The sequence below is a fragment of the Octopus sinensis genome, linkage group LG5 (genome assembly GCF_006345805.1).
Source record: "Octopus sinensis linkage group LG5, ASM634580v1, whole genome shotgun sequence".
Taxonomy (NCBI): domain Eukaryota; kingdom Metazoa; phylum Mollusca; class Cephalopoda; order Octopoda; family Octopodidae; genus Octopus; species Octopus sinensis.
The window spans coordinates 99,915,272-99,922,743 of NC_043001.1; positions in this window are offsets into that span (position 1 = coordinate 99,915,272).

Here is a 7,472-nt window from a genome sequence, read left to right on the forward strand (position 1 = left end):
AGGTCAATGAGAAAATTTGTCCAACTAAATTCTGGAAGCCCTGTGCATATATAACACACACACACACACAAGTAAAATCAGAGTCATGGTAAATACTGGTGTCATGCCAGTGGCACATAGAAGCGCTCATTACACTCTTGGAGTAGTTGGAATTAGGAAGGGAATCCAGTCATAGAAACCATGCCAAATCAGACTGGAGTCTGGTGCAGCCTCTCAGCTTGCCAGCCCTGGTGAAACTGTCCAACCCATGCCAGCATGAACAACAGATGCTAAATGATGATGATGATATGTGCACAAATAGATACCTCACTCAATCAATCTCCTTTTCACATTATTTTTCCCCTGTTAACTGCATCCTCCTAGCTTTTCTGTTAGCATCACTCAATCTTCTTCAATACATGCACCACTGGCCCTCCCACTCCCTGTGTCCATCACCTGCTCCATTCACCCCTCAACCCTACCTAATTCCTCCCTTCTCTCATTTCCCCTCTCTCTTGCCTCTCTACCATACACCCTTGCATATCCTCACCCACACACAGTTGGAAATTTTCTTGGACACAGGAGTCTGTTGATTATTTATAACAAACACTGTGGCAATTTCAACAATTACAAAAGAAAACTGTGGATTTTATGTCAAGAGATCAACAACAACATCAATAAGCTTTAAAACAATAGAAATATCCACTATAACAGAGTATTTTTTAAAGCTAGGTTTATTCAAATTGAAAATAATAAAACTATAGAAATAAAAAACAATACCAGATATTTGCAAGCATTTTGTTTTCATAATAAACATACATCGAATTCTATCAAAAGCAATTGAACCAATCTACCAGTAACTAATTACTATTTCATTTTTTAAATCTCTGTTAAGCAATTAATGCAACAAAATTTTAAAATTGATGAGTTGTATATTAATTCATTTTTGCTGTCTAAAGAAGTATGGAATTCACCCACAGCAGGAGAGAATTAGTAAAGGAGGTAGTAAAAGAGGGTGAAGAAACACACACACACACACACACAGATTTGATAAAGTTTTCTTACCTAGAAAAACATATTCTTTAAAAAAAATTATTAATAGATGGATTACTAACAAGTTGTGCAGTAAGGTATGAAGCACTAGTTTTCTTATTGCCTCTAGACAGGCTTCTAGAATTGACCAAAGGGCTGGAAATAGTTGTGCAGTGGCAGGGGTAAAAAACTGCTGTAAACTTTCTGTTTAAACAAATATAAACTGTTTACAGGGAGAAACTTTAAGGTTGTTTGTAACAAGAAAATTATTTTTAAATGGAGACAAACATAATATGTGCACGTCTATTGAGACGTCAATTACATCAACCCCAGTGTGTAACTGGTACTTAATTTATCGACCAGAAAGGATGAAAGGCAAAGTCAACCTCAGCAGAATTTGAACTCAGAACGTAACGGCAGACGAAATACGGCTACACATTTCGCCTAGCATGCTAAGCTCATCATTAATCTTGGGTGTTTCTACTACAAGAATTTGGAGAAAATTTCTAATCTGAGGATAATTCAATCTTATTTTGCTTTATTCTCTACACCATCAATCTATGACTCTGTTTTTTATTTCACTTTTTCTTACCATTGTTAGAAGCCCTGCAAAACTCATGGCTGCTGCTGCTCCTTATTTGACCAAGATTTTAAAAGTATTATGTCTAATCAGATTATTAATGTGTGTGGGTGTTTTTGAGTTTATTAATTTGTTAGTTTGTTTTAGGCTTGATGGTTAAGACCATCTTGAAGTATAATTCTCTATGTGCTTGTGTATATTAATATAAAAGAAAATATTTAACAAACCACATTGTTCAGATTGTCCAAAGGAAATGGAAACCATCACTTACCTAGAAAATAAACAAAAGAAAAATTAAAATGAAATCATTGGCAAATAAATATTTAACCAAATTTCTTCACATTAACAACATCAATACAAAAAATAATTAAGGACCTGTATTCTATGACTTTTTAGTTATGACAGGGTGTTTGGTTGTTTGTTGGGAATAAAAGAGTGCTACTTCACTGTTCAATGTTATATGGTGCATTCTTACCATTCTTAGGCATTTTAGTAAAAAATTGTAATACTGAAATAACAGTGGATGTTATTGTTTCTGAATTTGATCTTCTTGAAACAGTCAATGATATCGTGTAGATATTATGCAAACAGAATTTAGTGACAAATAATGTTAATTCATCGGGAATGAATAAGCATTATATGTATATATTTTTTAATCTGATATTTTATTTTAAACTAGCAGGAAGTATTTGACATTTTTGAGGTTCAGAAATAATTAAAGAAAATTATAATAATCTTTATAAAATATCTAGTATTCCTTCAGTTTTGAAAATCAGTCACCTTTCAAGTTTGAGATTCTTTATCTTTAAAGAAATATATAGTGTTTGAAGATATAGAATTGACAGAAGGAGCAATGATTAAAATCCACACCATCTTACAGTGTAGCATTCTTGTAAGATGCTTCCTTTGTGGGTGAAGAGTAGGAATGAAAGCTAACAGGTGGGTTATCTTAGCAAGAGTCAGTCAAAAGAGAAGGCATTGTTAATATCAAGAGTTCCAAGAAGTAATTGTTTTCAAGATCTTCACAGAGGAGAAACCAATGAGAGCAAGTTTTATGTAGACCTGAATATGTAGAATCCATATTGTTGTTCAGTGAGAAGGTAGAAAGATTGGGGATGACAAAGGAGGAAGTGTTTATTTATGAGTGTTTGTAGTGACTTTGAATTGTTGGGAGAGTCGGGTCAGCAGGGTTAGGGAGGTTGCTTTACATGGAGATGGAATTTATTGTTTTGTGTTTCCAGAGATGATGATAAAAAAAGAAAATTGAATAGTTTGTCATTAATAGGAGGTAACTCCAGGAACATATTCTTTGAGGGTAATGAAAAAGATACTGCCGGGACTAACTTTGTTCTAGGGTAAAATATTTTATAAAATAATATATTCTCTCAAAAATACATTTTCTTCCTTCACCTCAGTCCAAAATTCTAGCTTAGAAAATAATGTTGAATCTAACATCTTGTTTGTAAGCTATGATCCTGATTTTGTCTTTCAGAAAAACCAAATACAAAAACAGAAACCAAATAGAGAAGTTTTCATTAAGCTTATTAGATATGTCAGGTTTACTTCTTGGGAAAAATTAACTTTGGAAGTGACACAATACAACCAACATTTAAATCTGTATTTCAGACTTGTTAAGTGATGTTCCATTAAATATTTAAGACATTTTATGTTGGAAAACAATATTTCTCAGATCTATTTCAAAAGGAAAATTAGATGATGTTTCTGTATAATTCCACTGCATTTTTTGTCAAAGTAATCCAAGATACAGGCTGCATCTAATCAACGTTACTACTTCTATTGTGCCAGACAATATCATAAGGAACAGTTGCTCATTGATGAGAAATATTCACACAAGGTTTGAAACAAAGTTGCTCTGATGAAAATAACAAATGTCTGAGATACAGACGTCTGGTCCTCTCAAAAGAAATAGGATGCCATCCAATGTAGCATGATGTTGGATAAGTTAGTGCACTGACTTAACCAGCACCAACTGGCATGTTTCTGCTCAGCCTCTAAGCCTCACAGCAGAGCCTGGCTTAGTGTGCTGCCATCACTCTCGTCTGGCACACAGCTTGATAGTGATTGTCCATGCACCAGCGTTTCCTTATATATATATTTGTATGCATGTATATGTATATATATATATGTATGTATATATATGTATATATATATATATATATGTATATATATGTATATATATAATATATATATATATATATGTGTGTGTGTGTGTGTGTGTATATATATATGTACGTATATTTGTGTGTCTGTGTTTGTCCCCCCACCATCATTTGACAACCAATGTTGGTGTGTTTATATCCTTGTAACATTAGCAGTTCAGCAAAAGAGACCGATAGAATAAGTACTAGACTTACAAAGAATAAGTCCTGGAGTCGAATTGTTCGACTAAAGGCAGTGCTCCAGCATAGCCACAGTCAAATGACTGAAACAAGTAAAAGAGAAAAAGAATGATAACCAGAAAGAAAATATTGTCCAACTTTTGAAGAGACACGAAACGAAGCAAAAGATTTACAATGGAGTCAAACTGATTAAAACACGAGCTGTCTTACACACACACACACACACATTATCACTTAAATAATCAAATGGATAACAAATTTTACTCAAATGCAAATGTTTCCTTTCTTAATTTTCTTAAACAAACAGCAACAACAATATTCTTGCTTGGTCATTATGAGACCTCATTGAAGCTAAATTTTGTTTAACATTCTCTTAATAGACAAAGATTTGCTACTGATTAAGTTTTTCTCATCACATTTAGCCATTGCTCAAACGATGAGGGCTTCTGGGAAACGGCAGCCAGGCTTGCCACAGCTATGTTATATCTCACTGACACAAAGGTTCATAAAATATTCAGAGGTAATATTTTTAGAATCTTTCTCTCTCTCTCTCTCTCAGCAATTCTTTTTTAGCAGTTTTTAGCTAGGCATTAGGCATTCTGAGAAAGGATTCTATTAAAGCTATCAAGGCTGGTTGAAAAAATTGGTGTCATTGGAGTGAGTATATTTGATTTAAGCCATAACACTGATTCCATATTTGAGAAGAGAAATAGAAATACTCTTGGTTTAAGGGACAGATAATTGTATAAGGATGTAGCTTTAGAAATGCCAGACACCTCAGCTCGGTAGGAGAGTGTTAAAGAATATTACTTGTCAAAGAATCATAATGTAATTTCTTTAGCATGGAAGACATTTGCTATGGTCTGACATTAGTCATGTTTCTTGGAAATCAGTTTAAATATGCTTTAAAGAAATCTTGATTCATAAAAGACAGCAAATAAATTATTGAAGAAGCCACAAGGTAAATGTCAACCTTAACCTAAGATATTCACATCAAAATAACTGATTTTGTAAAGTCCAGCAGTAATTGTTTAATTTGGTTGTCACTGGTCACCATCATTTCACTGCAAGAACCATGGAGTTTAGAAACACCTAATTCAATTTCTCCTGTCATTGTTCTTTGTAATTAAATGCTATTTTGATTATGTTGCTATAAAACAGATCCCTTAATTTTGTTCTCTCTTTAAGAAGCTTGTCTTGGAAAGAGTTTGCTGTGAATATGTTGTCTAAAATACAGTCCTACATTTTATAACTACTTTAAAATTATTTCTCACTAAAATATAAAATCTACAAATCACAGTCACTGTAAGAAATTGAACTTCGAGTTTGAACATGAACGTGTTTATCTTATATATTGTAGCATGAACTCAAAATCAAAAGCTCAAACAGGATTGAGGACTTGTTCTTTAAAATTTTCTCCTTCAACCATGTTAAGAAATTGAAAAATTTCCATGCAATTTAGAGTGATTAGGTTTTTCTAAACCAGAAAACCAAATTTTAATTTTTCAGTTTGTATCAGAAAATTAAAGAATGCAATCAGTCATAATTTGGGTGATATGGCAAGTTATATAAGTAAAAATTATGAGAATTAAGATGATACACTTATATATATATATAAAGTGCTCCATGTGGGAAACAAAAGACTAATGGGATTAATATCAAAAGAAATAGGGATGACTATAAAGGTAAAAGCATATAGGGAGGACGTAGTTTACATGGAGGGGCAAGTATAAACCTGCAAACTCTACAGACATATAATTCATGTTGAAATTTGCAAAACAATAGAATCATGGTCACAGGTTTCCATTTGGACAATCACTCGTTTCTGCACTTTGGATGGTGGGAGATACAAAGCTGCATCATTGATTTTTTCAGATTCTTGATATTTCTATCCTTTAATTGTTTAACATAAGACAAAATTACATTCAGGCATGTTCCAAGTGAAAACGAATGTTTAACTATAATGGATCATCAGGGAACAATTTAGAGTGGACTGAAGTCCAGAGTTTGTTTGATGGTGAGGTATTTTATAAGATTTTCAGAGGAAAACTGAAAGAAAGCAATTGACAGAGAAAAATAAAAAGGGACAAAAAGAAACAAGAAAAAGGGAGAACTCTAAACTTCATTGTAGCAGTCGTACATCGAGTTGTATAAACAAAATACACTACACACACACACACATGTATGAATGTGGACACAGCACTCTCCAATATACAAACATGCTTCTCGTAACCTGCACTTGCATACACATAAAAAAAACATACACACTCCATGAATACATGTATATCACCCACCCACACACACATATATATATACAAGATGTCAATTTTTGCAATCTCCTGCCATCGGAAAACCACTTTCTCTATTTCTCTCCAACTTCTGGTCAGTTATTTTTCTGCTATCCAACAACACATATTTTTCTCAGACAATCTGCTTCTTCCTCCTTTTCCTCCTCTCTGGACCTTATCCTTTTTCTGATGAAGAACCATGCTCAAAATGTCATTTCCAATTCTATTTTTCCATCAAAACTCTCCATCTATTATATTCACTGTGTATGTCAAATTGACATTTGTTGTTTTTAAGCTGTTCTTTTCTTATTCTTGATTCCCCCACCCCACACACATTTATACATATATATAAATAGATATGCCATGCTGGCACTGCATAAAAGCATCCTGTAGACTCTGTAAAGTGGTTGGCTTCATGAAAGGCATCCAACCACAGAAACCATACCAGAATAGACATTGCCAGCTGGCCAGCTTCTGTCAAACCGTCCAACCCATACCAGCACGGAAAATGGACATTAAATGATGATGAGGATATATAATTGTGGAGGAAATCTGTGGAAAGAGTAGACTCTGGAACGAAGTAGTGAGAAATGGTCTCCAGGTGTTAAACATCAAAGAGGAGATGCCAAGGAGCCAAGAATTCTGGCAATTTGCAGTGCTTGAGAAGACATGTCAAGCTAAGTTAGAGTCATGACCATCCATACATAAAGGAATGTCCTTGATGGTCATGTTCCCTTCCCTCACACACTTATAATCTGTTCTCTGTCAGAACTTCCCTGCAATCCATCTTCCCAAAACCCCAACAACATGCTGTAGGCCCCTCTTCTCCACTCTCCCTAGTGAATCCCACCTATTGCAGGTGTGCTTCTCTCCAACACCATCTATTTCTCCTCTCTTACTCTGACTATCTTTCTCTCTCTAACTCTCCCCCACTTTCCTTATCCTACTTGGATAGCCAAATGTCTCCTCCCTCCCTCTATTATACTCCAGCCTCCTCCTACCTTGTACACAGTCATTTCCATCGGTCCCACTCCTTCTGTCAGTTAGGAGGTCTTTGTCTTGCAAGCTACTTGGTGACCCCTCTAGTGCTGGTGCCATGTGAAAAGCCCCTGTACAGATGTCACATAAAAATTTCATTTACCATTAGTTACAGTATGGTGCAGCTTGTCATCAAAAGAAGAGGACCGTTCTTTTCCAACAGTACTACGATCTCTCTCATTTACTTGAACTTGC